The sequence below is a fragment of the Schistocerca cancellata genome, chromosome 1, assembly GCF_023864275.1.
Source record: "Schistocerca cancellata isolate TAMUIC-IGC-003103 chromosome 1, iqSchCanc2.1, whole genome shotgun sequence".
NCBI lineage: Eukaryota > Metazoa > Arthropoda > Insecta > Orthoptera > Acrididae > Schistocerca > Schistocerca cancellata.
In genome coordinates this window covers 381,068,919-381,076,530 of record NC_064626.1, presented here as the reverse complement: position 1 = coordinate 381,076,530, position 7,612 = coordinate 381,068,919, and positions in this window count along the sequence as shown.

Genomic DNA, 7,612 nt, shown 5'->3' with positions numbered 1-7,612 from the left:
ATCATTTAATTCTTCTTCACTTTCACTCAGGATAGCAATGTCATCAGCGAATCGTATCATTGATATCCTTTCACCTTGTATTTTAATTCCACTCCTGAACCTTTCTTTTATTTCCATCATTGCTTCCTCGATGTACAGATTGAAGAGTAAGGGCGAAAGGCTACAGCCTTGTCTTACACCCTTCTTAATATGAGCACTTCGTTCTTGATCGTCCAATCTTATTATTCACTCTTGGTTGTTGTACATATTGTATATGACCCGTCTCTCCCTATAGCTTACCCCTCCTTTTTTCAGAATCTCGAACAGCTTGCACCATTTTATATTGTCGAACGCTTTTTCCAGGTCGACAAATCCTATGAAAGTGTCTTGATTTTTCTTTAGCCTTGCTTCCATTATTAGCCGTAACGTCAGAATTGCCTCTCTCGTCCCTTTACTTTTCCTAAAGCCAAACTTATCGTCACCTAGCGCATTCTCAATTTTCTTTTTCATTCTTCTGTATATTATTTTTGTAAGCAGCTTCGATGCATGAGCTGTTAAGCTGACTGTGCGATAATTCTCGCACTTGTCAGCTCTTGCCGTCTTCGGAATTGTGTGGATGATGCTTTTCCGAAAGTCAGATGGTATATCGCCAGACTCATATATTCTACACACCAACGTGAATAGTCGTTTTGTTGCCACTTCCCCCAATGATTTTAGAAATTCTGATGGAATGTTATCCATCCCTTCTGCCTTATTTGACCGTAAGTCCTCCAAAGCTCTTTTAAATTCCGATTCTAATACTGGATCCCCTATCTCTTCTAAATCGACTCCTGTTTCTTCTTCTATCACATCAGACAAATCTTCACCCACATAGAGGCTTTCAATGTGTTCTTTCCACCTATCTGCTCTCTCCTCTGCATTTAACAGTGGAATTCCCGTTGCACTCTTAATGTTACCACCGTTACTTTTAATGTCACCAAAGGTTGTTTTGACTTTCCTGTATGCTGAGTTTGTACTTCCGACAATCATATCTTTTTCGATGTCTTCACATTTTTCCTGCAGCCATTTCGTCTTAGCTTCCCTGCACTTCCTATTTATTTCATTCCTCAGCGACTTGTATTTCTGTATTCCTAATTTTCCCGGAACATGTTTGTACTTCCTCCTTTCATCAATCAACTGAAGTATCTCTTCTGTTACCCATGGCTTCTTCGCTGCTACCTTCTTTGTACCTATGTTTTCCTTCCCAACTTTTGTGATGGCCCTTTTTAGAGATGTCCATTCCTCTTCAACTGTACTGCCCACTTCGCTATTCCTTATTGCTGTATCTATAGCGTTAGAGAACTTCAAACGTATCTCGTCATTCCTTAGTACTTCCGTATCCCATTTCTTTGCGTATTGATTCTTCCTGACTAATGTCTTGAACTTCAGCTTACTCTTCATCACTACTATATTGTGATCTGAGTCTATATCTGCTCCTGGGTACGCCTTACAATCCAGTATCTGATTTCGGAATCTCTGTCTGACCATCATGTAATCTAATTGAAATCTTCCCGTATCTCCCGGCCTTTTCCAAGTATACCTCCTCCTCTTGTGATTCTTGAACAGGGTATTCGCTATTACACCTAGTTTGGAAGGTAGGAGACGAGGTACTGGCAGAAGTAAAGCTGTGAGCACCGGGCGTGAGTCGTGCTTCGGTAGCTCAGTTGGTAGAGCACTTGCCCGCGAAAGGCAAAGGTCACGAGTTCGAGTCTCGGTCGGGCACACAGTTTTAATCTGCCAGGAAGTTTCATATCAGCGCACACTCCGCTGCAGAGTGAAAATCTCATTCTGGAAACACCCCCCAGGCTGTGGCTAAGCCATGTCTCCGCAATATCCTTTCTTTCAGGAGTGCTAGTTCTGCAAGGTTCGCAGGAGAGCTTCTGTAAAGTTTGGAAGGTAGGAGACGAGGTACTGGCAGAAGTAAAGCTGTGAGCACCGGGCGTGAGTCGTGCTTCGGTAGCTCAGTTGGTAGAGCACTTGCCCGCGAAAGGCAAAGGTCCCGAGTTCGAGTCTCGGTCGGGCACACAGTTTTAATCTGCCAGGAAGTTTCATATCAGCGCACACTCCGCTGCAGAGTGAAAATCTCATTCTGGAAACATCCCCCAGGCTGTGGCTAAGCCATGTCTCCGCAATATCCTTTCTTTCAGGAGTGCTAGTTCTGCAAGGTTCGCAGGAGAGCTTCTGTAAAGTTTGGAAGGTAGGAGACGAGGTACTGGCAGAAGTAAAGCTGTGAGCACCGGGCGTGAGTCGTGCTTCGGTAGCTCAGTTGGTAGAGCACTTGCCCGCGAAAGGCAAAGGTCCCGAGTTCGAGTCTCGGTCGGGCACACAGTTTTAATCTGCCAGGAAGTTTCATATCAGCGCACACTCCGCTGCAGAGTGAAAATCTCATTCTGGAAACATCCCCCAGGCTGTGGCTAAGCCATGTCTCCGCAATATCCTTTCTTTCAGGAGTGCTAGTTCTGCAAGGTTCGCAGGAGAGCTTCTGTAAAGTTTGGAAGGTAGGAGACGAGGTACTGGCAGAAGTAAAGCTGTGAGCACCGGGCGTGAGTCGTGCTTCGGTAGCTCAGTTGGTAGAGCACTTGCCCGCGAAAGGCAAAGGTCCCGAGTTCGAGTCTCGGTCGGGCACACAGTTTTAATCTGCCAGGAAGTTTCATATCAGCGCACACTCCGCTGCAGAGTGAAAATCTCATTCTGGAAACATCCCCCAGGCTGTGGCTAAGCCATGTCTCCGCAATATCCTTTCTTTCAGGAGTGCTAGTTCTGCAAGGTTCGCAGGAGAGCTTCTGTAAAGTTTGGAAGGTAGGAGACGAGGTACTGGCAGAAGTAAAGCTGTGAGCACCGGGCGTGAGTCGTGCTTCGGTAGCTCAGTTGGTAGAGCACTTGCCCGCGAAAGGCAAAGGTCCCGAGTTCGAGTCTCGGTCGGGCACACAGTTTTAATCTGCCAGGAAGTTTCATATTCCGGAATCTTTTGCCAATGGAGATATCATCATGACACTTCTTCAATTACAGGCCACATGTCCTGTGGATACACGTTACGTGTCTTTAATGCAGTGGTTTCCATTGCCTTCTGCATCCTCATGTCGTTGATCATTGCTGATTCTTCCGCCTTTAGGGGCAATTTCCCACCCCTAGGACAAGAGAGTGCCCTGAACCTCTATCCGCTCCTCCGCCCTCTTTGACAAGGCCGTTGGCAGAATGAGGCTGACTTCTTATGCCAGAAGTCTTCGGCCGCCAACGCTGATTATTTTCAAAATTTAGGCAGTGGTGGGGATCGAACCTGGGACCGAAGACGTTTTGATTATGAATCAAAGACGCTACCCCTAGACTACTATGTATCCTCAAACGGCAGAAAGTTATTTTTATGTGACATAATTGCAATTTAACAAGTTTCAGCCTTTTTACTTTATTTGTACTATGACAGCTTGCTTCTCGGCGAATATCATGATTCTAGGTCAACGAGAAGTACTCTAAAGTTTTTGATGAGTGCGTTTGTGAGTTTCAAAATATACCACATAAATGGCCGAATCTTTTCATTGCACTGACTTATAATCTTAATTCTTTTTGCACAGCCACGTGATCATAGATCTTAATATGTGACATCACTCTGAATTTGCTACGCCAGCTGTTTCCACAGAAAAATGGGTGTTAACATACAGAATGTTAAAAATGACCAAACCTTTTTTTCTTTTATGCAATTAAAAATTAACAATTTTCGGATTTTTCCTTTACTGTCACTGTGAAACCTTGCTTCTTTCTAAATTTCATGATTCTAGGTCAACGGGGAGTCTTTCCTGGAAGTATTTGTATGGAGTGTAGCCGTGTTGGAAGTGAAACATGGACGCTAAACAGTTTAGACAAAAAGAGAATAGAAGCTTTTGAAATATGGTGTTACAGAAGAATGCTGAAGATTAGGTCTGTAGATCATGTAATGAGGAGGTACTAAACAGAATTGGGCAGGAGAGGAATTTGTGGCACAACTTGACTAGAAGAAGGGTGCGGTTGGTAGGACACATCCTTAGGCATTAAGGAATCAGCAATTTAGTATCGGAGGGAAACGTGGAGAGTAAAAATCGTAGAGAGAGGACAAGATATGAATAAAAGAAGGATGTAGGTCGCAGTAGTTACTCGGAGATCAAGAGTAGCATGAAGAGCAGCATCTCTGGACTGAAGACAACAACAAGAGGTCAACGGGAAGCACCCTATAGGTTTGGATGAGTGGGTTTTCGAGTATCAAAATATGAGACATAAATGGCGGTATCTTCTGATTGCGCTGACTTAGAAGCTTAAGATTTTTACATCACCATGCGGCATCAGTTCCAACTTGATACATCTACCCGTTCCTGAGAAAAAAAGGGTTCATAACAGTCGGACAGATAGACAGACTGACATCAAAGCGGTGCTGTAATGATTCCATTTTTACACAATGTGGTGCGGAATCCTAAAAACAGAGCAAAATGAAGCCAGAAAATACAAATACAAAAAACTGAAGAAAGGTGAAAGTAAGATAGAAAGTATTTTTGAAACTTATTATACGGTGTTGGGTACGAAAGCAGTGGTGTCGTTTAGAAGAGCTCGTATGTTCAGGACGAGTGCTCGCTCTGTTTCTCGTGTGCGCCTAGATCGTCTGTTTCGGGGGACGAGGGAGCAGAGTGGGAGACGCTTTGTGTCTCTGCTCGGAACTCGTTAGCCAGTTAAGGAGGAGAGCGGTTGCTCATGTGGACAATTGCTCTGGGGCTGAGGGACGGGCGGACGCGCTGTGTCCAGTCCTCACCTTTTCACTGCGTGCTCTTTGAACATGTATAGCACATCAGAGTACATTGATAGCGTCTGCAGAGGTCCCTTTAAGAGTTTTAGCCAGGACAGTCTAAACAGAAATAATGCTAAACAATTAATCGTATTTCTGTTTGACGTAGTTGGGAATCATACTGTCTTATATTTCGTCAGGTTTTGCCACAAGGCCCCAAGCGACATTCGCAACCGGGCTTTTAAATGGTTCGTTCTGAAGTAGCCCGTTCTTATTGCTGCATCTTTTCTTTCTTTCTTTCTTTCTCGGGCCTTTGTCCCGCTCCAATGCGGGGTCGGCTTTGTTAGTACGGATTTGACAGCGTTAATTGCAGAGGGTGGCCGGATGGCCTTCCTCACGACACCCCGTTCTTTTTTCTGCATCGTCTCTTAGCAAACTTTATTTATTACCGATCTTAAAACAATCCGAGATTTATTTGTTTTTGATAACCATTTTTGACTATACAACCACCTCCAGGAAAGTTGAACACTCTCGCCTAGACCCGGCGTCGGCAACATTACACTAGCAATACGACAGTCAAATACACTACTGGCCATTAAAATTGCTACACCACGAAGATGATTTGCTACAGACGCGAAATTTAACCGACAGGAAGAAGATGCTGAGATATGCAAATGATTAGCTTTTCAGAGCATTCTCACAAGGTTGGCGCCGATGGCGACACCTACAACGTGCTGACATGAGGAAAGTTTCCAACCGATTTCTCATACACACAGCAGTTGACCGTCGTTGTCTGGTGAAACGTTGTTGTGATGCCTCGTGTGAGGAGGAGAAATGCGTACCATCACGTTTCCGACTTTGATAAAGGTCGGATTGTAGCCTATCGCGATTGCGGCTTATCGTATCGCGACATTGCTGCTCGCGTTGGTCGAGATACAATGACTGTTAGCAGAATATGGAATCGGTGGGTTAAGAAGGGTAACACGGAACGCCGTGCTGGATCCCAACGGCCTCGTATCACTAGCAGTCGAGATGACAGGCATCTTATTCGCATGGCTGTAACGGATCGTGCAGCACGTCTCGATCCCTGAGTCAACATATGGGGACGTTTGCAAGACAACAACCCATCTGCACGAACAGTTCGATCACGTTTGCAGCAGCATGGACTATCAGCTCGGAGACCATGGCTGCGGTTACCCTTGACGCTGCATCACGGACAGGAGCGCCTGCGACGGTGTACGCAACAACGAACCTGGGTGTACGAATGGCAAAACGTCATTTTTTTTCCAGATGAATCCGGGTTCTGTTTACGGCATCATGATGGTCGCATCCGTGTTTGGCGATATCGCGGTGAACGCACATTGGAAGCGTGTATTCGTCATCGCCATATTGGCGTATCACACGGCGTGATGGTATGGGGTGCCGTTGGTTACCTGTCTCGGTCACTTCTTGTTCGCATTGACGGCACTGTGAACAGTGGACGTTATATTTCAGATGTGTTACGACCCGTGGCTCTACCCTTTATTCGTTCCCTGCGGAACCCTACATTTCAACAGGATAATGCACGACCGCATGTTGCAGGTCCTGTACGGGTCTTTCTGGATACAGAAAATATTCGACTGCTGCCTTGGCCAGCACATTCTCCAGATCTCTCACCACCTGAAAACGTCTGGTCAATGGTGGCCGAGCAACTGGCTCGTCATAATACGGCAGTCACTACTCTTGATGAACCGTGATATCATGTTGAAGCTGCATGGGCAGCTGTACCTGTACACGTCATCCAAGCTCTGTTTGACTCAATGCCCAGGCGTATCAAGACCGTTATTACGGCCACAAGGGATTGTTCTGGATACTGATTTCTCAGGATCTATGCACCCAAATTGCCTGAAAATGTAATCACATGTCAGTTCTAGTATAATATGTTTGTCCAATGAATACCCGTTTATCATCTGCATTTCTTCTTGGTGTAGCAATTTTAATGGCCAGTAGTGTACATACCTTCGCGACTCTTTCTGGCGCCAAAGTTGTTACCGTTTGATAGCTGGAGCGCTACAAGCGGTGAGAAAGCAGACTCGTGTTGTAAGGAGAGTGTTTGTTTTTAATTATTTTTCTACTTAATTAACGAAACGGTTGTCATGTTCTGCATTCCATGCATTAAGAAACTACCAAGAGACATCAATTATCAGGAAAGAAATCTAAAAACAACCAAACCTCATTGATTCAATGACATAAGCTACAACATACTCATGAACAAATACTTTCGAATATCTGTACGATTGCAGCTCACTCCACTGAGAGTAATAGGATATAAATACAGTAAACTGCCGTTCATCCGAATCGACCGAGACTCGAACTCGGAACCTGTGCCTTTCGCGGGCAAGTGCTCTTCCATCTGAGCTACCGAAGCACGACTCACGACCGGTCCTCACAGCTGTATTTCTGCCAGTATCTCGTCTTCTACATTCCAAACTTTACAGAAGCTCTCCTGCGAACCTTGCAGAACTAGCACTGCTGAAAGAAAGGATACTGCGGAGACATGGCCTGTGGCTAAGCCATGTCTCCGCAGTATCCTTTCTTTCAGCAGTGCTAGTTCTGCAAGGTTCGCAGGAGAGCTTCTGTAAAGTTTGGAAGGTAGAAGAAGAGATACTGGCAGAAATACAGCTGTGAGGACCGGGCGTGAGTCGTGCTTCGGTAGCTCAGATGGTAGAGCACTTGCCCGCGAAAGGCACAGGTCCCGAGTTCGAGTCTCGGTCGGGCACACAGTTTTAATCTGCCAGGAAGTTTCGAGTTACTTACGTTTTTTTTTTTTTTTTTTTTTTTTTTTACACTGGAGAAAAACGGTGTCACTTT